The 25,879-nt window shown below is 38.3% G+C and overlaps 1 protein-coding gene and 1 long non-coding RNA gene across 3 annotated transcripts in view; one reads left to right on the top strand and one right to left on the bottom strand.

Annotated features, from left to right (window-relative positions):
- Positions 1-25,879, top strand: part of GABRB2 (gamma-aminobutyric acid type A receptor subunit beta2) — a 230,187-nt gene that overhangs the window by 122,519 nt on the left and 81,789 nt on the right. The window lies entirely within an intron of this gene.
- LOC129145114 (uncharacterized) overlaps positions 1-25,879 on the bottom strand; it is a 36,072-nt gene that overhangs the window by 2,448 nt on the left and 7,745 nt on the right. The window contains exon 2 of the long non-coding RNA XR_008550200.1: positions 16,001-16,082. This is a non-coding gene — a long non-coding RNA (uncharacterized LOC129145114). The remainder of the gene's footprint in view (positions 1-16,000; positions 16,083-25,879) is intronic.

The raw sequence follows: 25,879 nt of genomic DNA, 5'->3' as shown, positions 1-25,879 counted from the left end.
ACTAGAAACATCTTGGATCTTCTACATCTACCTAACTTGCCTTTGAATTAATGTTTGTAGATTTCTGTCTTCTGGAATAGGTCTATTTAATCAGTCATTTGAGCTCTGTAGGTGATGACAAGGAGAAGTCAAAGTTGAGAAGGAGCTCTCTAGGGCATTCTCATACTGATTGGGCAGAAAAATGTCCAAGGAGGACTGGCTGACACAAATTCCAGCCCCCAAGGGATCTGAGTTAGTGGTACCAGTGTGGTGCCTGAGAATCTGCATTTCTCACATTCTCTGGTTATGCTGATACCACAGGTGCAGGGATCCCACCCTGAAGGTCACTGTCTAGGATTTTAGTGGGGGAGACAAAGGGCTCTCTTTACACTTCCCCATGCAAAACTGGTTTCTTTGGTTTTCTTTAACTGCATATCCTCATCTACATTCTAACTTCCGTACCTTTTTCCAAGTATACAGGCCCATGGGTACCTTTTTCAAAGTACAGGCCCAGTTTTAGTATCATTATGCATTTTCACTCTTCCTTTCTTTTACAGTTATTTCTGTGAGTTTTGAGTTGGGCAAAGAAGTTAAATTGGAGCTCTCCTTTTTCATGCACATAGTAGTCATCTTTTAATAGTATATGTAATTTCAACCTTCTTAAAAAATTCAGAGTGCATGTCCAATATCTAATTTATTTAACCTATAATACTATAGGGCATTCTTCTACTGTGTTGCTGTTTTAAATAATGTTATAATATTTTACGATTGAAGCTATGTTATTAATCATGATTATTTTTATTTATATATACACACGTGAATACTTGTGGTTCCTCTGTCCTGTTTAATATATAATGTTAAATTTTAATTCATTAAAATTAAGCTAAAACTTCAGTTCCTAGCATTCAATTGGCTTATTTCAAGTGCTCAGTAGCCACATGGAACAAGTTTCAGACAATACATTGTGCATTGCAAATATATAGAACATTTCCATCATTTTAGAATAAGTCCAACTGACACCAGTATAGAAGACAAATTCATAAAACAGCTACAACTCAGAAAATATGAAATTGAGTGTCTTGTATGGATTTATAGTAAATGTACCCATTTAAACATCTAGGATGAGCGTTTTCTTCACACTTGGTTCACATCTATGGTGGCATCCTGTGCAACTTGCGTTTATTCTAATGAAAAATGAATAAAGGGAAAATGGATTTAAATACTTAAGGAGGACTAGAATTACTGTGCATGATAGGTCAGCCTTGAGCCAATTGGAAAACAATACAAGTCACCTGTTTTATAAGATACCTATTTTATCAGATCTGGCAAATAACAAGTAATAAGAATAATAAAATTCTACTTTGAATGCACTCATCTCTTAGTTAATATTTCCTGATTTCAGAAATACCGAAATGTAAAAGAAAACTTAAGTGCGTTACAATTGAAGTATAGTTCTATTCTTACTTTTAAAGGAAACCATTCTTTTATTATTCTTAAGAGGGCAAGTCAAAAAGAAGCACAAGTCATAGTATTATCAAATTATTATCTCCCAGGCTCACAGGTGGAAATCTGCCTGCTTGGTTCATTTCCCTGAAGGTTCCATTAGGCTGTTTGTGACACGGTGTGAAGATGAAGCGGCTTATGAAATATATGTGGACCACAGTAACTGCTAGCTCCAAGGGTAGAGTGTGAGTAGACTATATTATCTCAGCTGTGAATCAACAGATACCTTTGACACCTGGATTTTTAGGTAAAGAGAATTTAGGGAGAAACCTTTTTTTTAAAGATTTATTTATTTTTTACAAGTACTGGGGTACAGTCAGAAGCAGGGGAGGGTGAGAGAATTCACCAGAGCCAGAGCGGAGAGCAGAACAGGCAGACCAACGAAATACAATGCTGAGGGGAGCAGCGGGTGGCAGGAGAGGTCTGTGCGCCATGTGGGACCCTCGCCCAGTGGCTGGGATCGAACCAGAGCTGCAGAGGCTGCAGGCAGCTTCCCAACCCAGCACTCAACCGCTGCACCACTGGGGAGGTCCTGGGGAGAAACCTTTTAGCAGATGACACAGCCCCTTATTAAATTTTTGCCCTCTTGACAAGGAAAGGACATTGGTGTAAATGTTGTACAAACCCTGGGTAAATTGAATGCACTGGCTTCCATCTTTCACCTTCGTGACCGAGCTTACTTGGTAATGAAATGATCCCAGAACCCAGGAGTTGCTCACCCTTTGACCAGAGTGTCAGCACTGCCCTGAAGCTCAAGATGGTGTTGGCACAGGGATCAGCATGAATTCAGAGAAGAGCAAGGACAGGAACCCTGATGGCCCATATGGGTTTTTAGAGGTGAAGCATTTTCTTACAGACTGAATAAGGGGCTGAGTCCCTGGGGACACTGAGTATGGATGTGGCTCTGTTCAGAACCCTGCTTCATATTGTTTTGAAGGTTTGAGGGTAAGGGCCTCTTCTTTTAAATTGCTAGAACATTTTTTTTTTCCTCTGGCTTGGAAATTACCCACCAGAGCTACAAATACAGCTTATGCACTCACTGTACATTATAAATTTTTCCATGGCAAATCTCATGAGCGGAGGGCAGTGGGTGTATAAACTTGTTTACTTAATTTTCCTTTAGGCTCAAGCCCAGGAAGCGTGCCAGCAATGCCATCATCCTGCAAGCACCGTCTCCTCTTGGCTAGGCTTCATGTTATACTCGATCCTAATTAAGTGAAAATTCCACACTGGTGGCTTTCTTAGCATTTTCAGTGAAGGCTGAAGAGCACTCGGTGAAACCTGATATGAACATCATAAGCCAGAGGCATAAATACACCCACATACCTTCCCCACAGCTTTTCTAGAAGATTCTTCTTGTTTGTGTTGGATACTTGCAGCCCAGTGAGTTGCAACCCAGGCAGGCTTTTCTCCCTGTTACCATTTAAAGATGTGTTCCTTTCAGTAAACTTTCAAAACTGTTGATTTGGTATTGCCAGTCAATATCCCTTTCTTGTGATGGCCTCCAGAGCCCACCATCTTTTCTGCCCCACCTCCCCTGCAGCTGGAGAAATGAGTGGAATACTTGTGAGCATTGAGTAAAGGTTTACGCTGTGCTGATGTCCTGCTGGTATCATAGATACGAGCTCACTTCAGCCTTCCAGATGGCACCTACTCACCCTATTTCCTCTCTAAAAATGAGGACCTGGTGCCTAAGAGAAGTTATGCAACTTACACAAGGTCATGCAGGCTACTAAGTAGATGTCTAGGGGAAGAAAATAAAATACCATGTGGCTACTTAAATTGGAAGGAGGCTGAGTTGGATAACAAAATTCTTGGGAGGACTGAAGAAACAGACTCTAAGCTATGCTTTTAGCTAGGATCCCCCAAATCACAGCCTTGCCCTGTGCTGGCAGGCTGTTTCTGCTCCTACCAGGGGTATTGTGAGTGCTGCTGAAAAAAGTGAGCATCTGCTAGACCCAAAACATACCATTCCTTGGAATTTGTGCTGAAAAAATCGATGTATCACTTCATACCTTTCTTTCCACCTCATTCCATTCTGGATTCAGATCTCCAGCAAGTTCATCTGATTGGCATGGATCCCATTTGGGACCATAGATACAAGTGAGCCTGGGGACCGTAGAAATCAGTACTCAGAATTAAACAGAAAAATCAAGCTGAGATTTGAACCCAGATCCAGAAAGATAGATAGATAGATAGATAGATAGATAGATAGATAGATAGATAGATAGATAGATAGAATTTATTGAGCACTAACTTAGTGTAAGTGTCTTACATTCATTGTCTCATTTCGTTATACCTATAATAAAGAAATAAGAGATTACATAAGGGTCACATCATGAGGCATGGAGTCAGGGCTGAATCCCAGACAGTCCATCCCTAGAGATCTCCCTCAGCCAGCATACTACTGAGCTACAGCTGCTTTAAAATCAAATCATGACTACTAATAGTGGAACTGGAGTTAAACTGCTCAGCTATGTTAACTTAGGACATTGCTCCTGTCCCTTCAGGCCTTATAATTCAGGGAATACTTCTTCTCTATTAGTATGTGGACCTTGGCATCTTCATATTCATAAATGCGTCAAGTATCTTGTAAGTCATTGCTGGTCACTTTGTTTCTCTAATTTTTTTTTTGATAAACAGGAAACTTTTTAAAAGATTTATTTATCCCTAAAAACCACTCTTATTGTTAGATTAATTGATTTCAAATGTCCCATTTTTCCATTTTAAAAATAAATATTTATTATGGATATGTATTCTAAAGCATTTTGTTTGTACTCAAACCTTTGACATAAAGTACTACTTAAGTCAAAATGTAATCAAATTTACTGGCAAATGGTAAGGGTGGGTAGACAGAATGGGCAAAATACATTAAGGATGAGCTCGCCTTGAGTTGAATAATTGTGGCTGATCTGAATTATAATTATATCAGGATCATTTAGTATATGTGCAAAAGACAGTATTATAAATTACTTGTATGTGCAAAATAGTTGTTATTCAGTATGTTATTCCAGTTGCTACTCTTCTTAGTGCTTTTAGTAAATAAAGGTCATGCTAACTGACGACAATTTTCTGGTTGAGAAGACACATTAGCAAAACATTCCTTAAAGTGTAAGAAAGAGATGCTTTTAAGGTTTGAAGAAGTATATTCCAATTAACACTAGTACTAGCTACCACTTGGAGTGTCATTTTGTCATTTTGTGCTGGATATTTTAATGAAGTCCTTCATGGTCTTAATTAGTTTCCTTGGTCTCCTTGGTTAGGCACAATGTCAACCCTATTTTACAGAAGGGGAAATTTGCATGGAATAGTAAAGCATCTTCTTTGGGGAACTTGTGAAAGTCCAGAAAAAAATGCTCAAGTAAAGATTCTCATCTTGGATCCCTTCTTCATGCATTCCATAGCCAAAACAAAAAGAGAAAATTATCAGGGATTTTTTTTTTTTGTATGGGAATTTCAGACACTAGCTGGTTTTATATCATACTGTGCTTCAGGAATTGTTCTCAGATATTTTTTGTTTGTTTTATGAGGTATAGATGGGTAATCAAAAAGCTTAAAATACCAGAAATTAGGTCTAGAAAAGAAACATGTGGACAAGCCTTGGAAGGAAGCCAAGGACCACGTGCCTCTCCCATGTCTCCACGTGTGTCTCTTCTACTTGTCTTCTTCAACTCACCAGTGCCAGGCCAAAGCTGAGAGGAAAGCATGCCCTTTTTCTCCCCCTCTCTCCCCCTGAGCCCATCTGCCTTCCTTGTTGTATAGCTTCACCTAGCCACTCAGTTACACCTGTCCTTAGATGGAGTCAGGAACATTGTACCTGTCCTAACACTAAGAAGGTAACATGAACTAAAACTCAGTCTCTTCTTGGAGATCATGAATGAGCCATCAGTGAATGCTGAGCTTCTTGGTTTGACGATCCATTCTCTATTGTTTCTTGCCATTTAGACTCTGGAATACAAAATTTCCCATAATGTCTTGTTGGTACCTGTGGCCAAGTTCTGTGGGTCAGTCCCTGTTTTAGCTTTCTAATTGGAAAAATAATGAAGCATGGTTACTTCTATCTTGCATATGCAAAGAGAAAGAACAAGATATTTCTTTTTTTTTTTTTTAAGATTTATTTATTCATACAAGAACTGGGATACAGGCCAGAGGTTCAGGGGGTGAGTGGATTCACCAGAGACAGAGTAGGGAGCAGAACAGGCAGATCGATGGAAATACACTGCTGAGGGGAGCAGTGGGCAAGACAGGAGAGGTCTGCTGCACCATGTGGTCTGCATAACCATCCCTGGCTGGGGATCGAGCTTATGCTACAGAGGCTGTGAATAGCTTCACAGTGCTGTGCTTAACCCCTTGCACCACCAGGGAGGACCAAACAAGATATTTTTTAATGTGTTGCCCCCATTTCTCTCTGAGCATGATTCCCAATGTCAGTGGTATATGTTTTTGTTGGCTGTTAAATTCTCTATGTCATATGAGAATTCAGAGTTTATATTTAAAGTAGAATAAAGTCTTTGCCTACTCTGTGAAACTATTTCACATTGAACTTACTTTTACTCCTGCCATTCCACTTGGGAGAATATCTCTGTGATTAGAGAAACTACATAAAAGTTGTTTCACAAAATGCATAACCTATTAATGCCCATCTAATATCACAGGTTTATTTAAAAACCTGCCTTGTTAAATTAAACCACCATTTTCAGAAAAAAAAAATTAAAAAGAGGGCATGGTTTGCCATTTTATAACATATGCTCTTGCTTGACAAAGTTGGTTGAAGCAAACCTGTCAAATGCCAAAGTGTAGAGTATTAAAATTTCAACAAAATGTCAAGGAAAATGGGAAAACTGGTGAATTTAGGGAAATCTGTCATGAAGATTGCATTACATGTTTCTTTCTGCCTAAATTTGGGTGACATATGGAAGTTTAAAAATATAACCTAATGATGTGTCTTAATGGTAAGAAGTTTATATAACCTAATTGCCATGAAACTGTCATTGCTGGTTAATTTATTAGAGTAATAAAAAGATATTGTGCTCTTACACCTTAGCTTGAATAAATCCTGTCCAACTATGCTGGCGGCCCTTGAACCATTTATTTTCTATTTTTGACACTTGAAGCCTGAAAGATGCACATGTTAAATGTGGGAATAATATCTCTGATCATTTCCCTCAGATGCAAGAACATAGGTGAGGTCCAGAGAGAGCAGAGAACCTTCTGTGATGGGTTAAGTCTTGAGGTAAAGGTTTGGGACAAAGGAAAGAGAGACCAAGAAAAAGGCCTGACCATTTCTGGGAAGTATTGACTCTCTCAGATTCCACTCCAACCTTTTTTTTAGGGTTGTTTTTTTGTTTTTTTTTGTTTTTTTTTAATTTTGAAATAGCTTTAGGTTTATAGAAGTGTTGCAAAGATAGTGCAGGGTTCCTGAGGTTTGTCTCCCAGTTTCTCTTAATGTGAAGTGTATTCATAACCATGGAGCAGTTATCAAAACTAAGCAGCTAACATTGCTAAAGTCCCATTGACTATGCCAAACTTTGTTGAGATTGTTGTTCCTCTGGCCTTTTCCGGTGTGAGGATCCCACCTGAACTTTGTTCTTACTTGTCTTGCTAGACTACTGTCAAGTGACAGCTTCTCAAACTTTCTGTGTCGTGACCTTGACACATTGGAAGGTTCAGGGTGTTCCTCAACACATGTGTGATTGACACTGTCTCATGATTATGCTGATCCACCCAAATGCTTAATTTACTTGCTTAGGAAAGTACGTAAGAGGGCCTTCCCTGGTGGCGCAGCGGTTGAGCGCTGGGCTGCAAAGCTGCCCACAGCCTCTGCAGCACCGGTTCGATCCCTGGCCACAGGCGAGGGTCCCACATGGCACGACAGACCTCTTCTGCCACGCCCGCTGCTCTCCTCAGCACTGTATTTCGTCAGTCCCGCAATTCTGACTGTACCCTGTGCTTGTATAAATAAATAAATAAATCTTTAAAAAAAAAAAAAAACTGGCTTGAAGACTGCTGGCTCTTTAAAAAAAAAGTACGTAAGATCCAGCAAAGCTGACAACATGGGGAGATATGTGTCAGGCACTGTGTTTTATATGTGTTACCTAATTTGAATGTCAAGAAAGATCATTGTTCATTTTTAAACAATATTTGCTTCCCCCCACCCCCTCAAGTGTAGTCCCCATAGAATTTCCTTCACCAATGCACCCGTGTACCATCACCATAGTCCCCTGTGCTCCTCCCTCCTCCCTCTGATCCCTCTTCCTCCTCCTTCCCTGCAGAATGTCTCCAGTTTATAATTGTCTGTTTTTGTTTTGTTGTGTTTTGTATTGTATTATTTTTTTCAAGGAACTCTTAATTACTTAGTGTCATTATTACTATACTAACAGAGTTACCATTATTGTTATCAAGATCGTCATCAACACTATTGTCATTATCCTTGTTATGAATTTGAAGAAATTTAACTCAGAAAAATACTTAGTAACATTCCTGGTAGCACAGCACAATATTGGAATGCAAACTTAGACTTACAGTTTTCTGACTGTAGCAGTCCATACTATTTATTCATTAAAAAATAAAAATATAGGCACTCTGCAATTTCTTCTTCTCTAAGTCCACATAAATATTATAATCAAGATGTATTCTGTAAGTTTTTAATTGAGTTATCCCAGATACTGATATTATTTGATAAAAACTTTTATGAAAAGGTGATTTTCATTGGATGTTGGTAAAAACATACTTTAAAACAACCCATTAATCCACCCCACCCAGCACCTCCTTTCACCATCTCCTGTACCTTCTTTTCCTTTTTTCAATCCTCACCTCTCTTCCTCCCTCCCTCCATCTGCCTTTCCTCCTCTATATACACACATTGTATATAATGTCATATGTTGTAATGTGTATATCCAGCAACCTATAATCTATCTGAAATCTGTCACAGCCTATCTACCTACCTATCTATGTATTTATATGAAAATGTAATAAATAGTGAATATTAAATATATGAGGAACATTTTCAAAACAAATCTCATTAATTGGTGAAATTATGCTTCAATATCAAGAGAATATTAGTCAACACCCATTTTATTTCACATTTTTAATATGAGTCAGTTTAAGAAGGACTTTCAGGAGTATATTTTAGATGCTTAATTACCTATAGTTTTCATATCATGCATCCTAAATTGAAAGATGTAGATAATTACAAACTATTCAAACTGTGACTTCTAATGGTTCAAGCATTAACTTGGACACATCAAATTCTGCTATGTTCCCATAATCTGTCACTGTTAGAAAGTGCACGAATTGAGAGATACATATTGTCTCAATCAAAAATTCACTTTTACAGATAAGTAGTCAATATTTTCAAGGTCATTAATCTAGTTAATGACAGAATCAGAGCTAGAGCATCTGTATTATATATCTTTTCCTCCTTGACTTTCTGTGATCCTGAAAAAAATTTAGGAATTGATGAAAATAAAGCTTTCTAATTATATTTATTTTGCACATATTTTTATAAGGGAAAATTATCTAAGTCGTATAATACATAATGTGAATATTACATTGTGATTTTATTTCCTTACAAAAGTAAAGCAAAGCGATATTTATGTCTTTGGATTATAGTAATTAATCAGTGTGTTGGTACTGAAGACCAAAGGGAATTTAAGTATGGCTAAAGAATTGGAAATACTTTACAATTTTATTCACTATTTAATTGACCATAAAAATATTTTTCAAAAATCTAAATGTCATCTGATTTTATGGAGGATGTTGCACGATATGAGAATGACTAAATGCATAATGGGCTCTATATATCATCTTTCTTCTAGAGTTAATTAAGAGTGTAATTTATTTCCATTAGGCAAGTTTCATGCCAACAAAAATGTGGTTTGTATAATAAACAGTCAGCATCACAAGTAGATTATACCTCTCAGTTTTAAATATGTAGAAAGGCTATAAATAATAAGTGTGTGGAATGATGCATCTTTAAATATATCATTTTAAATGAATCAATAGATTCATCTTTTAAATGAATTTTGCTAAGATTACTAATTTTTAATAATCTGTTGACATCTTTGATGAATGATGTTTTGAAAATCTTTTTTTTTTTTTAAGATTTATTTATTTATTTACACAAGCACTGGGTACAGTCAGAGGCACGGAAGAGTGAGAGAATTCACCAGAGCCAGAGTGGAGAGTAGAACAGGCAGACTGACGAAATACACTGCTGAGGGGAGCAGCGGGCGGCAGGAGAGGTCTGTGCGCCATATGGGACCCTCCTCTGTGGCCGGGGATCGAACCGGCGCTGCAGAGGCTGCGGGCAGCTTCACAACCCAGCGCTCAACCGCTATGCCACTGGGGAGGCCCTTGAAAATCTTTTTTGCTGAATTTTTCTGAAATAATTTTCACAAGTTGAAAACAACTCATCTATATGACATCTATTGATACTTTATGCATTTTATAAATCATCTTCGAGGAATATGTATTAAAACAGAATTTTACACCATCTCATATCCTCTGAGAATCCTCCTCTTAGAACTAGAGGCAGCGTGTTTGCTGCTAGTGGACTAATAACAACTTTAAATTGAATGATACGTATTCTTAGTTTGTGATCCCAAATTACAATTTTGTTTTTCTTTTTTTAAAAAATAATGAACATTGCTTTATAACGTTATGTCAACTTTAGGAGTATGTCCTTGAGAATCAACATAAATATGGTAAATTAAATTCACCACTAAATGTCCTTTTCTACCCTTCACCATAAAATTGAATCATTTTACCTAAGAGCCTTCTGGTAACCACCCAATGATCCTATAGTCCAGGAATTATTTTTGTTTAATTTAGCCCATTCATTTGTTTGTTTATATTGCACATATGAGTAAAATCACAGAGTGTTTGTCTATCGGTGTTGTTTCAAATGCCTGGATTTCATCATATTTATCACTGATAATACTCCATGGTATGTGTGTATGTGTGTGTGTGTGTGTGTGTGTGTATACACACTAAATCTTCTTTATCCATGTGTCTGTCAGTGAGCATTTAGGTTATACACTCTTAACTATTTTAAATAATAGCTATTATAAATGACATTGCAGTAAACATAGGTACATGTATATATCTTTTCAAATTAGTGTCTTTGTCATTTTGGGGTAAATGCCCAGAAGCGGGATAACTGGACTGTTTGGAATTTCTAGTTACTATTTTTTGAGGAATTTCCATACTACTTTCCATAATAATTTCACCAGTTTCCATTCCCTTCTCTCTGCAACCTTCCCAATGCTTGTTGGTTCTGTTTTTGTGGATTACAGGCATTCTCACAGGTGTGAGGTGATAACTTATTGAGTTTTTGATTTGTGTTTCCCTAATAATGATGTTGAACATCTTTTCATGTGTCTGTTGGTGATTTGTCTATCTTCTTTGACATACAGATGCCATACTTTCTGGAAAAATGTCTATTCAAATCCTCTGCCCATTTTTTAATTGTTGAATTCTGTGAGTTCTTTTTATATTTTGAATATTAGCCCCATGTCAGACATAAGATGGGCAAACAGCTTGTCCCATACAGTAGGACATATTTACATTTTGATGTTTCCTTCACTGTGCAAAAGCTTTTTGCTAGATGCACTTCCATGTATTTATTTTTGTTTTTGTGTCCTTTGCTGTAGGGGTAGTGTCTCCAGACACATCTGTAAGGCTGATGTCATGGAGCACATCACCTCTGTTTGCTTCTGTTTATTTCATGGCTCCAGGTCTCACATCCTCAAATCATAGTTCTATTGTCCATGTTCGGACATACCTCTTCTTTGGATTTTGTCTTTCAAATCCTGTTTTTGGCTTTTTATGTCAGCTTTGTGAGGTTTAGTTTAAAAAAATTACATTCTTAAACTAGTTAGGACTTATGTATTAACATATCCTAATTTAATTGTATCTGTTTATGTTCATTTTTTAGACAGCTTAACATTTAAAAATCTCTAGATGTGTTAGTAGATTAACTGTATTCAAAGTTTCTTATGTAATATTACATTTGGTTTTTTGACTTCCCAGGTTTAAGTACTCAGTTTTAACTACATATAGTAATTCTTTACTAAAGTGAAATGGTTGACTTGAAAAACAGCATCACTTACATCTAATGCATGGGGTTAATTACCAATTTCAGTATAGAAACAAAACATAAGCAATTATTGGCTTTAGGTAGTAGATGGATTCTATTTAGTAGACTTTAAACTCTCTACACAGATCACTTGAACCAATGATTTTTATACACATGCTCTGTGATTCTGTGCAATCCTTCACAGGATTGGGTTTGACAAAAAAATTAAAATATTGACACATAAATCATAGTATTGTTTCAAGTTTTTCGGATAACCTCAAAGCATATATTCTCAACAGAGTGAAGTAGGAGACAGCAGACTGAGAATTGTCTCGGTCTCTGTTCTCCAAGAGAAGTGTGGCAGTGCCGTTACTTTGCCTATCTTAGAGGAAAGACAGCTCATACACAGGGGTCCTGAGTGGCATGGTCATAAAGGAACCTCATATCCTAACCACTCCAACAGAGTTGGCATATGTTGTTAGAGGACCAGTCTATAAGTATGTTCAGTTAGTGAATCACAGGCTGGGTACAAAAGGAGCATGGCAAGCCCATTCAACCCCTACCAAAGGATTAGAAAAAGGACTTTTCTTTTGATTACAAGCTATCACATTTGTACTTGATCAAGATATATAAACCTAAATATGCATAATAAAGTCTAAAATTGTTTTCCATCCCTCCCTCTCACTCTCCAGGAATAACCATGACAATTTTTTTCATAGAGAAGTTGCCCTTTTTATGTGATCTAGTTACTTGGTCTTTTAATTTTTTTACTTTGAGATTTTGAGTTTTTCTTATCATATCTGTTTCCCCCAAATATTAAAATCATTTCCTTTATGTTCTTATAAATTATTCCAATATATTTGCATAACCCAGTATTTCTATAACAAGTTGAATACTCTAAGTTCTTTCTTTCTTTATTTTTTAAGGTTTATTTATTACCCCCAGCATACAAGAGCTGGGGTATAGGCCAGAGGTGGGGGTGGTGAGAGGATTCACCAGAGACAGAGTGGGGAACGGAACAGGCAGATTGACCAAAATACACTGCTGAGGGGAACAGCGGGCGAGTCAGGAAGGGTCTGCTGCACCAGTGGGCTGCTCCCTGGTTGGCCAGGAATTGAACTCATGCTGCAGTGGTTGTGGATTGCTTCATAGGTTGCTTCTTAACCCTTGCACCACCAGGGAGGCCCAAGTTCTTTGTTGAAATGCCACTCACCCTCCCAAGATGTATCAGGAATAAGACCTATGTTCTCTTCATCAAAGGAATGGAAGGAGTTGGCAATCCACATTTAACAGAAGTGTAATGTATTAGTAGGCCAATTTAATTTCATAGTTTAGCATGTGGGCTATCTTCATTGAGGAGATGTCTGAATAATATTAAACATTATTTAAGCTGTTCCTATAGCATTAAATTAAAATAAGCATCTTCAGATGGAATGATTTTGTGAGGGAAATTATGTCACTATTTAAACTGTTGGCAGAATATGAAAAAAAGTTTGTCATCACTTATCATGAAAATGTCAATCCAATAACAATGAGGTATTAACTCACACCTGTGAGAATGGTCCATATTAAAAAGATCAGGAAAAAATAGTGCTGGTGAGGGTGTGAAGAAAAAGAGCCTTCCTACTCTGTTGGTGGGAATATAGATCAGTCCAGTCTCTATGTAGAACAGTTTGGAGGTTTCTCAAAATATAAAAATAGATCTAGCATATAATCCAGCAATTCCACTCCTAGGTATCTACCTGAAGATGCAAACACATTATTCAAAGGAACATATGCACTCCTGTGTTCATTGCAGCACCATTTATAATAGCCAAGCTATGGAAACAGCCTAAATGCCCAAGGACAGACGAGTAGATTAGAAAGATATGGACCCTGACCCTGTGATTCCAGAGCCCAGGTCAACAGGCACTACAGATTCCACTTCCCTGCTAATACCTCCACTCCCAAAAAAACAAATTAGAATTGGATTATGGATACTTTTTTGGTGAGGGTGGTGTAGTAACGTACACCTGAAGGGGTGTGACTCTGTCCCCCTAAATCATATATAGTGTTGTAAACCAGTGTTACCTCAATTAAAATGGTACAAGTAAAAATAAATCCACTTGAATAGACAAAAGGAAAGGGAAAAAAATAAGTCTTTAAAGCATTATTCTGGTGATGTCCATCCAGAGCAGAGTTTTGTTAGATTCTTGGCAGCCTTTTCTTAGAAGAGGTTGCCAAGAAACTAGACAAAAGGGTGCATGGCTGCCCTGAAAGGCTCTGGGCATATACAGAGTTGATTGAGAGGAAAATGGAAGCTTGGTTTGTGAAAGCGAAGAATTGTTCATGTGGCCATAATGTAGGGTGAATGTGAAGCAGTTATTTTAAAATGAGCAATGGGATTCTTAATATGTATAGGAGACAGAAACATAGCATGTGATGTCAACTACAAGGTTCTAAACCATAGAGTGGGATGTAGGTCCTCGGGAGTCAATTCAGATGCCAGTTAACATAACTAGGGATGAGCAAGACCTACAGAAAAGGACACCTGGAATCAGAGTGATATCTAAATGTTCATCTACCCACTGAGAGGATTGTAAATGTTCAGCCTATGAATGGTGGAAACAATGGGATATAGATGGAAGCAGGTAGCAGTGGAGGGAGGGGGCTTCAATTCTATCCTGTCTCCATCTGAGAAGTATCCTTTAACTCCAGGAAAGTGGTGAAATTCTTTTGTATGCCATCACAGCCTACTGTCTAGATACTTGAAGTTCATGGAGCTTTTGCTGGGGATGAGGGTGCTAAGCCACTTGTAGTTTCTTCTCTCTCCTTCCCTCTTCTCTCCTTTCTCTGTTACCCTTCTTTTCAATGTTTTGGATCAAGTAGAGATAAGAGACATTTTTTAAAATATTTATTTATGCATACATGAGCTGGGGTATAGGCAAGAGGTGCAGGAGTGAGAGGATTTGCCAAAGACAGAGCGGGAAGCAGAACAGGCGATCTACTGAAATACACTGTTGAGGGGAGCAGCAGGTAAGAGAGGAGAGGTCTGCTGTGCCATGTGGGTAAACTCCCAGGCGAGGGATTGAACTCATGCTTCAGTGGGTGGCAATATAGCTTGATAGCACTGTCACTTAACCCCTGCACCACCAGAGACCAAGAGACATTTTTTTTTTTTTAAGTCAGCACAGCAAGGAAGAAATAGACCCTTTGAATAACACTTCAGTGAAGATGACAATATCAAGACATAATTGAATATGCATTCTAATGTGCAGCCAGATTAGGCATCAATAATATCAATAGAGTCACGTGTATTGAAAATATGCCTCGCCAATTCTTACTGTATTGATGAATATTATTTTAGTGGTTTGAAACACCAGATTTATGGAATAGATAACTGTAGCCATTCAGATAACATATGAGAAAACTGAGGTTAAATTTTCAGCCTAAATGACAGAGTTAAAAAGTAGCAAAGACTGCGCTTGAAACTGAATCTGCCTGTTCAAAAGTTCATGGCGCTAACCACTTCAATGCATTTCGCTATTTCATCTTTGGTTTGAAGATTCCTGGGGGTTATCCCCCTCCCCCCTCCAAATGTCAAAGGACATTTTTCCTTTTGTAAAGAGCTCACTGAATATCCTTCAGAAGAAAGCCCATCCCCTCCCAGAGGAATGTGGCTTCATCATTAAACCTCAACCAGTCAACCATATCCAAATATATCTCTGCAAATAATAAATGGATTATTCACACAAGTCATGTGTAGATCTATCTCCCACCCTGGGTACCTCTCTTGCCTTATCTGTGGAGGACAACTCAAGTTCATTTCATGTCCTTCTTCATCCTAAATCTTTATGATGATGATGTCTCTTGGTTGCATTGCTAATGGTGCTGACTTCCAGTTATTATATACCCCCTATCCAAGGAGCTTGGCACGCAGTGCTTGGCAGATTGCCAATAGTACCTACAGCAGACACTATGACCTCCCTTTCACATTGGAGACATGGGGGCTCTCAAGACTATGTAATTTGCCCAAGTTCACGCAACCTGCTAAGTGCACACACTGGGATTTGAGCCTACCACTGCCTGGTTCCAAAGTTCATGTCTCTTCTACTGAAAAAATTAAAAGGGAAATAAGAATATGCACAGGGAGGAGGGTCTTTGGGTACAATCATTTGTGTTTGACCATCTTGTCTTGTTCTGAAGTTTTGTGGGAACACCAGTGAAGTCTGTTTATTTTTATATCTTTCCTTTGACCCCTTCTTACTCACCCTCAGCATTCAGTAGAGCTCATTTCTTTTTCCCATCATGAACTATCTAGAACAGTCTATCTCTCATCGTGTTATATTCCAATGCATGCCTCTGTTTCCACATTGCACTGTCTTCTGGTTTTACGTGGTAAGGTTGTGTTCACCCTCACGTTTATAGCGTTGTGTTGTCAAAAGCTTCTGTTTTACTTACATTTTGATTGATCTTTGCTCTTGAAACTCTGTTCTCTCATTTTCAGCAGTCAGATTCCTTTTTAACAGGAGCATTGCATGTCCTGAAGGGAAAGGTTAGTGACTCAGCATTGTTCCTGAAACTTTGCACAGGAACCTAATTCCCCACGACCGTCGCAATGCAGTTCAATTTTCAACTCCCTGTGTCAGAAGTTGTTACTTGAAAATGCAATTGGGTGCAAAACTGGCAAAATTAGGCTCCAAATAGAGACAAAGAACATTTGCACATGGGATTAAGAAAAAGAAAGAGAAAGGAATTTGTAAAGTCCAGAATTTTGATAAGCTGCAGGGAAGGTGAGTTTGCTTTTCATAAAATAAAAGTGCTGTCCATCTCCCAGGTGACAATTCCTAATCTCAATGGTAAATTCAGTTTCTAAGGAGGTAAAATTTGGGCAAGGAAATGTTTTTCTTTGTAGAGTTGTAGAATAAGGTAGATTTGATTCCAGAAATAATAGATTCGGTCCCCAAAGGCATATTGTCAATGCGTGGTTCTCAAACCCCTTGCATCAAAATGACTTGGGATACTTACTTAAAATGTAGGAACTGGACCCAACTTTAATGAAGTACATTCTATAGAGATGCAACTCTAAGTGAAAGCCTGAAGGGCAAATAGAAAAGTCATCTATAAGGTAATGAAATGAGATAAACCCTAGAAAGTTGGGCCTCCCTGGTGGCGCAAGAGGTTAAGACACAGCACTCTGAAGCTATCCACAGCCACTGCAGCATCCCCTGCCAGGGAGCTACCCACATGGTACAGCAGACCTCTCCTGACTCACCCCCTGCTCCCCTCAGCAGTGTATTTGTCAGTCCATCATTTCTGTTCCCCACTCTGTCTCTGGTGAATCCTCTTACCCCCCCACACCTCTGGCCTGTACCCCAGTTCTTATATTCATAAATAAATAACTCTTTAAAAAAATTAGAAAGTTAGCAGGTTTAAGGCTTTCCTTATCTATTACTTTAGTGGATTATGTCTTTTGTCTCTCTTTTTTTGCTTCTTGCCCCTTTCCTACTTCAGGCTCCTTCCCAACCCCCCTAAAAATCACATTCGTTCTCTAGCAAGAATATAGTCAATATTTTCACATAGTGGCACAAACACCTGACAATGGTTTTAAGGGCTACCTTTCCTGGGAGCAACATTTAAATCTAACCTGTGTTTAACTTGAAGCTTTATTTCAGTCACAGGAGTGAAACACTAATGGTGCCATTTATGATGAGTCAGGGAAAGGAGATAAATGGAAGGAGTGAGTAGTAAGTTTTATTTTGGTGGATACTAGAAATAACATATGAAAGTCTGCTCCATGGTCAGAGACTGTTGACTCCTCATCTGGAATATTTTAACACAGGGAGGGGAGAACTTATCTAACAGGAATGGATTGAAATTTGAGTGTGTCTATTTGGCTTTTCTTTTCTTTTTTTTAAGATTTATTTTTTTATTCATGCATACAAGAACTGGGATACAGGTAGGATGCGCGGGAGGATTAGAGGATTCACCAGAGACAGAGTGGGGAACAGAACAGGCAGACTGACAAAATATACTGCTGAGGGGAGCAGTGGGAGAAACAGGAGAGGTCTGCGTGTCGTGTGAGATTCTCCGGCCGGCCGGGATTGACCGGCGCTGCAGAGGCTGTGGACAGTTTCACAGTGCTGCACTCAACTGCCTGTGCCACCAGGGGAGGCCCTATTTGACTTTCTTAATGTAAGTCCTCTTGTAGGTTTATTGCTCTGTTATTTATTTATTTATTTTGGTCTGGTTTTTTTTTTGCCTTAAATATGTGAAAGGTTTACAAATACAAGCACATATCTCAGCAAAAAGGCAAAGATCATTAAACCCTGAAAATTGAACACACACACAAGCAGATCCCATGCAGTAGTGATTCTTGAAATATCAAGAAAGTATGCATGAAGCACATTATAATTTCCACAATGTGGCAATGAGTGTCAAGACCCAAGCTACTGCCATTTGCTTTTGCTGGTGTTTAGCCTCGACACGTAACATATGCTAAGACAACCATAAGGAGTGTATGTTTTAAAAAACTCTTGGACTGGGTACCAGCTCTTGCAGACTGCACCTTTTTTATTTAGTAATTCTTTTATTCCCTTCTCCCTTAAGGTAGATATAGAAGGAGGCCAGGTACATGTTTTGTGAGAGACTAAAGGTATGTTTTATTTCAAATGATAGTAAGGTATTTTAAACTAAGAAGTAATAGAGGGTGGTTTAGTGAATTGTGGTGAGAATGAGGGTTTCTAGTCTAGCCAAGTGAGTATAAAAGACTGTTATCTGGATTGCCTAATCTTCAACATGAGTCCATTGGACCAGCTGTCCTATGACCTAAGTGGGTGGCCCTGCACTTAGGTTAAAATCCATCAGGCACTTTGCCTGGAGTAAAGCAATAATTGGTTCCATTTTAATAGCTCCCAAGTTTGCTTTAAAATTTAATTTGTGCTTTTCAAGTATGTTACATATTGTGCTATTGGGACTTATGGGTGTGTGGTATTTTACTTCTAATGGCTGTATCGCTCAAACCAGAGTAATTGTAACCACTTTCATCACATTTTATTATTAGCAAACTAGGGCTAGTTTAAGGAAATGTCTTTTATTCATTCTCAAAAATCCTCATCGCTGCCTTTTCCCATATCCAACATAGTGAACACACCACCAAGTTCTGAAAGTCAGAGTGGTACCAGTTGGTGAAAACATGTTTGCTTCCAGAACTTAATATATACATAGTGCACGACCTCTGTGCTTCTATGCCTGGTCCTGAGCTTATTTTAATGACCAGAGTGGGATTGTTGGGAATACATTTAATGACAAGTATTGTAGGAAATTAAGATTAAAGTTCGAATAATGGCCTCTTTCCTCAAGAAGTTCATATTGCAGTACACTTAAGGCTAAATAGTTTTACTTTCATTATTAGTAATAGCAACTTTTATGAACACTTATTATGTGCTGCCGAGTTGCATAATTTAACTTACTAAAGCCATACAACAACTTCCTATTAGCTCCAGCTTACAGATGATGAAACATAAGATCCAAAAGGTTAAATAAGTTTTGCAAGGACATAAAGCTAGTGAGCCTGGTTTCTTAAATATCTAGGTTCTCAAAGGTCTCAATCTCAACAAAATAGAGGATAGATTAACACTTGAAATTGGAATCTTAAAGAGGAATTTTAACTGGCTTTCCAATCTAAATAGCAATATACATGGTAGATACTTAGCATATCTTTAATATAATATTCAGACAAAATATGAGTTAAAAAGAATTTTGTGAGCTGATACGTAAATGGAGCAACTTTAATATATTTAATGTAGGGAACTAAGATTTGCATACCAAATAACTTCTTTATACATTTGATAATGTAATTGATTTCTGTAATGAGAAAAATAGATAGGCAACTCTGGGCTCACAAACCACACATAACTTAGCCAATTAATAACACACTGAGAACTTGGGACATTATGTAAGTTGCTTTCCAGTTAAAAGTAGCCTCTGTTATCAAAGAACTTGCTGTTTAAAACAATTCTCATTTGTTTCTTTTTAGGAGTTGGAGGGACTCTATTTTTTTGCCTTTTTATAAAGACTTTAAATATCTAAATATAAATTCTTGTCAGGTAGAATGATTCCAAATATATTTATTGCTAAGAATATGCTTTTTAGTGATTTGGGTTTAATCTCTCAGTAATGGTATCATAGCTTACATTTCTCCCTCAGTAAATATCCTCTGTAAAAATGAAAAGCTTACTTTAGAGGTTTATGACTAATTCTTGAAGATGAGCCATGATTATTTACTTAAAAAGGTACATTCTAAGCATAGAACCCCGTTGTTCTTAGATTTTTTTACGTAATATTAGTTGGCTATGAAGGCTTTTTAAACACTAATATCAACCCACATACATACCAACCCTTTAGACACTAAAAATCCACTAAGTGATGTTTATGACTATATGCATTTTAAAAAGATTATTTATTGAAACTTCAGAGCTTAAAATCATGAATTAAAATGAAAAATAAGAATGTTTATTTCAGGGATTGGGGTCAGAATTGGGGGGCTGCAATTGTATGGGGAATATAACAATAAATTAAAAAAAAATAAAAAAAAAAGAATGTTTATTTCAGATATGGAGTGGTATGTCAAAATAAAATTTTCCTTATTTTAGATAAAGCTTTCAGTGTTATTACTGGAGCACATATGTTTAAATAACTGTTTTAGAATCTTCCCTTTTATTCTTCTATCTCTGTTATTTCTTCATTTCCCTGTTCCTTGTGTATAATTTTCATATATAAATTCTCCTTACTATATATCAGGTTACTCTTTTAAACATTCTGATATGTGTTATAAATACTTATTTCCTCATAGCTAATACTCATTAGTATTTTATTGTATATTTCTATTGAGGCAACATTGGTTTACAACATTGTATATGATTTAGCGTTAGTAGGATCACACCCTTCAGGATGTGTTACCAAGCCACCCCCGCACCAAGGCACCCATAGTTCTGTCCAATAGGTCTCCTTCTCCTCCCTCTTCTCTCCCTTCCCTTAATCCCCCTCTTGTAGCATCAATTCTATAGTCAAGTTTCTAGGGTTTGCTACTGTTTGGTTTTCTCTGACCTTTGTCTTGCTTCTCGATATTTTACATATAAGTGAGACCATACAGTATTTGTCTTTCTCCTCCTGACTCATTTTGCCTAGCATAAAGCCTTCCAGTTCCATTTATGTTGTCACAAAAGTCAAGAGTTTATCGTTTTTATAGCTGAGGGTATTCCACTGTGTATATATATATACCATATCTTCATCTACTCATCTGTCATAGTATGCTTAGGGTACATTTAGGTTGTTTCTGTAACTTGGCTATTGTGAATGGTGCTATAGTGAACACAGGAGTGCATATATCCTTTGTATGTCAGGATATTTAAGGATATTGTCTTATTTAAACCTTATGTTTTCCTTGTGTTGTCTCTGTTTACATATGAGAAATCTGGGATTTAAGAACTCAAGTTTTTCTAGCTCCACAGTGCTGAGGCTGATACTGGGAACTAAGTCAGTTGGACTAAAAACCCTTGGTTTTATCTTTGCTGTAACATTGTTTTCCAGAAGCAAATTTTAGCTATGGACTGGTGAGGATTATTGTCTGTGCTCAGGCAGAATCACAAAGACCAATCAATATGGAGGCCAGGAGGCAACATCCCAGGTTCCAGTCCCCTTTCCAAAGCCAGGAGATCCTCTAAACTCTGCATGATGGCTTTTAAGAGATGAACACCAAATTAGTATTGTTTGAGCTGATTTTTCAAGGGAAATTAGATACCTGATTTTTTTTTCTTTTTTTAAAGATTTATTTTTTTATTTATACAAACACTGGGTACAGTCAGAAGCATGGGAGGGTGAGAGAATTCACCAGAGCCAGAGTGGGAAACAGAACAAGCAGACAGACAAAATACACTGCTGAAGGGAGCAGCGGGCATGGCAGAAGAGGTCTGCGCGCCATGCGGGACCCTCGCCAGCTGCTGGGGATCAAACCGGTGCTGCAGAGGCTGCGGGCAGCTTCGCAACCCAGCGCTCAACCTCTGCACCACCAGGGGAGGCCCTAATTTTTTTTTTTTTAAGCAAAACTTACATATTAGTACACTACCCAACAGTTTGTAACCTCTGTTCTGAAGATTTAAACTTGATCTCTTTCTGCTTGGTATTTTGAAGTCATTTGTTTGACAAATAGTTATTGAATTTTGACTGTGGACTACGATTTATGCCAGTGTCTAAAAAATGGCTCAGCCCATGCACTCAAGTAGCTTCCTGAATAATGAAGGATATGAGAAACAGTAAGTTTGTAAATCTTCTTTTTGTTATTTCAGGCTGACCTAGATATTGTAAGGAATGGTAAAACATATAAAAGATGGCTTTTGTGTACTAGAAGTATTCAATCATTTATCTATTCACAGATCTTAAGTATCTATTCTGAACCAAGTACTGTCCTAAGGCCTGGAGATAAGCAATTAAAAAAATTCTTGCCTGGGGCTGGGGGATGGAAAAAAAATTCTTGTCCTTGACATTAAATTCTACTGGAGAAAACATCCAGTAAATGTGTAATGTGGGAGGTGTGTTATGTGCTATGAAGATCATAATGCAAGTTAGAGAATAGAGAAATGAGAAAAGGGTTGCTAATTTATACATGGTAATTAATAAAGGTCATGCCAATAGGTGACATTTGAACAGAAGTTAGGGATTGAGTCATGTGTTACTGACTAAAGATCCCTAAGAAGTAAAATAAGTTCTAAGACCCTAGGGAAACCATTCGCAGGTTCTTATGAGAAGAGATTTGATAGCTTAGACAAAGGTGGACTTTGTGTGAAATGATTGGATCTTTGGTATATTTAGTAGAAAATACTGGCATGTGTGCTAATGGGTCCAATAGAGAGCCTGAGAGAAGTGAGGAGTCAAGGATGAATTAACAATCGGAGGAAAGACAGCTTCATTGACTGAAGCGAGGACTTCAATGTGTGAAAAAGGGTTTTGGGTAGAAAGTAAGAGTTCCATTTGGAAGATGTGAAAGTTGAGGTGCCTCCAGATATTCAGGTCTGAATGAAGTGACAAGGAGATACTTAGACACAAGAGATTGTGTAAGAGGGCAATCCCCGGGGAAAAAGGAGATTCCCTGCCCTACCCAAGTGACTGTGGAGCAGAGCAGGGAGGAGAAGCTGGAGAAGACTGGGAAAAGAAAGGAAGGGAACCATGAGGAAGGACCCTTGGCGAAGGCATGTAGAACAGAGACATAATGAAGAAATCATGCTTGCTTCTCAGCCTTGGAATTGTACCAGGGATTGGGGGGGGACATGGATTTGTATCAGGGATTGAAAGAGACAGAGACGTGGGTGAGAGACCCATGGAGAGGCTGATAATAGCAGCCTTTATCTTGACTTCAATTTTGATTTACTTCTTTTCTTACAGGCTTGCCTGGCTCCTTCTGCCCCGTCCTTTGGTTCCCTACCAGAAAGTGCCTTAGACTAGTGGCAAGCTTTTAGGGGTTGGCCTAAAAGCTTGCCACAAGTCTAAGGCACTTTTGCTTGTTTCATGTGAAATCTATTTTAACTATTATTTCCCTTCTCTTAATTGTATAGTAGTGTCGTTCCATTGTAAGTCTTATGCACTAGAATATGTTTTGTTTTGATGTGGTGAATGGCAGAACCCACTTAGAGCTTGCAGTTTTGGGGGTCCTGCTCTGCAACAGTTAAAGCTCAGAAGATAAGACTGAGCGAGGGATGGCAGCATGAAAAAGGGGATGAAAGAAGGGGCCAGAGTAAGTAGCACAGACTTGAGAGACTGTGGTCTTCAGAGAAGGAAGGTGTTGGAGCACAAAGAAACTCATCCTGTGCCCCTCTGGGTGATTTGAGGTTGGAAAATAATCAAACCAGCAGCAGGCAGGTTAATAAGAGAAAAAGCCAAAAATAAGTTTAATAATAACGTGCATACTTCTTATACATGGGAGAGACCCAGCAGGACTGTGTAACTTGCCCACTTTGTTTCAAAAACCATCTGAAATAGGTTGGCCAAGACAGGGGACCCTGGGCAAAGAGGGGAAGGTCAGTTAGGAGTTTTTCAAGGAAGTCATAGCAAACAAAAATTACACAGATTTGGTTCTACCTTTTCCTCAAAAAGAAAAGGAGATTACCTCCATACAGGGAGAAGTTTACATATAAATATCAAAGGTAAGCTACACCCAGCCTTCAGAGACCCTCCCATGAAATTAATCTTTTCTCCAAAAGGCTTCTTTTGGAGTTTCAGGTTTTTGCTCCCCTACAAAGTTATGCTTCTGATCTGAAAAAAATCACTAAGCAGCTCCCACATTTTTTCAGATGAATCAAAGAGGAGAAACTGAAATATATGTGCAGTTTGAGGGAGTGGAGCCCTGGCATGCAGACAGGCTAGAGGTGAGAATAAATAGCAGAGCAAGAGTCAGAAATTCTGTCTCCTATCTTTTTTTTTTTTTTTTTTTACCCAAGATATGGGAATCAACTCCAAAGACTGTATATTGAGAGAAAGGGAAAGAAAGAGACAGATGCAGGGGTGAAGAAAGGTGTTCAGGATGGAGAGAGGGAGGATGCCCCAGAATGAAAGTAGAAAGGGTAGGTATACAATGACTGATAAAAAGTGCCATAAATGGTACAGCAGGTGAGAGATAAATTTTTCAAATGAGGTTCTCCTTGGAACTGAGCCCCAAAGGAGTGTAGTCCCAAAATTAATATAGATACTGGTGCTGGCAGGTATATTATCTATTGTTTTATTGTCTTAGTTTTATGAATATTACTGAGGTTGATTCCCTTGAAATGGTTTGTCTATTTGAAATGCTTCTTTAAGTCATGGAATCTAGGAACTTGTGGGGACAGAAAGGCAGAACTTGAGTGTCTGTGACTGCTGTTACTCTGCTGTTTGAGATGAGAATGGAGCATTACATTACTTGGATCTTTTCATTTATTTATTTATTTATTTATTTATTATTTATTTATTTATTTATTTATTTATTTATTTATTTAGTGGGACCCTCACTGGTGCTGGGGATTGAACTGGCACTGCAGAGGCTGCATATCAATACCCATAGTGATTGCACTGGAAAGCCCCATGGATGGCTTCATGTCTTTATGTTACTGACATTTGCATATGGAATTCCAATTTGCATTAGAATTTCCAAAAAGAAGAGAGTATAAGCATCCACCTAGAGAATGATAATGTGAGGTTGGAATGTTGGTGAGTTTTGACTCTCCCCATAAATAAGTGTTCTAAACATGCCAGGAGCTGCCCATTCCAAGAGGAGGGATACTGTTGCAATGATTTTAATGCTGCAGAGCTCAGAGCTTTCAGCCAAGGGAAGTGGAATTTAGGCTCCGCAGCTACACTTTCCAGGTACAGATCCTGATTACTACTACTTTCATTGCATGCTCTCTCAAGAGGAGATTATAATCCCCATTTAGAATTGGCCTGAATTTTATTCATTTTTTTATTTTTTTAAAGATTTATTTATTCATGCATACAAGAACTGGGGTACAGGCCAGATGTGCAGGAGGGTGAGAGGATTCACCAGAGACAGAGCAGGGAACAGAACAGGAAGACTGACCGAAATACACTGCTGAGGGGAGCAGCAGGCGTGACAGAAGAGGTCTGCCCTGCCATGTGGGATTCTTGCTGACCAGGATCGAACCTGTACTGTAGAGGCTGCGGACAGCGCTGCGCTCAACTGCTTGCACCACCAGGGGAGGCCCGGGCCTGAATTTTAAATGAATGAGTGAACCATGCAAAAACTCTTAAAATAGTATCTTGAGCAGAGTAAACATTCAATAAATACTGAAAGCTTTTACTATTATGAATAACCAAATGAGGTTGAGAGAAGGAAGGCAAGTGCATGAACACATTCCCTATAAGAAGAAGTATGTGAAAAGATGGAACCATGAAGATATTGTATGCCGTGGATGTTATCTTTACTCTCGGGGTGCATTAAGTGGGATGTTTCCTAGACTGAAGGACATATTTTAGAAAGGATCCAAAGTAGGTACCATAATCTTAAATCTAGGGAACTTAGGGAGGTTAAAAAGATTACAAAACTACACAAAACTGACCTTGCATGCCAACAAAGGGGGTGATGGAGACTATGAGAAAAGTGTGCATCCTTTGCCCCCAGAAGGGGGCAGGTGCTGCAGCTGTAGGTGCTTCTGGCCACACAGGAACCCTCTCTGCAGGAATGCACATATGACATATCTGGGAAGTGACTTAAATTTTTTTAAAGGTTGAGGTGGTCCAAAATAACAGCTCTCCACGGTTATTTCTGTTTGTCAGGTCTGGATAAAATGACAATAACAA

The sequence above is a fragment of the Talpa occidentalis genome, unplaced genomic scaffold (genome assembly GCF_014898055.3).
Source record: "Talpa occidentalis isolate TD23 unplaced genomic scaffold, MPIMG_talOcc4v2.1 talOcc4.9, whole genome shotgun sequence".
Taxonomy (NCBI): domain Eukaryota; kingdom Metazoa; phylum Chordata; class Mammalia; order Eulipotyphla; family Talpidae; genus Talpa; species Talpa occidentalis.
Note: the sequence above shows the minus strand (reverse complement) of the source record. Positions and strands in the feature narration are given on the sequence as shown.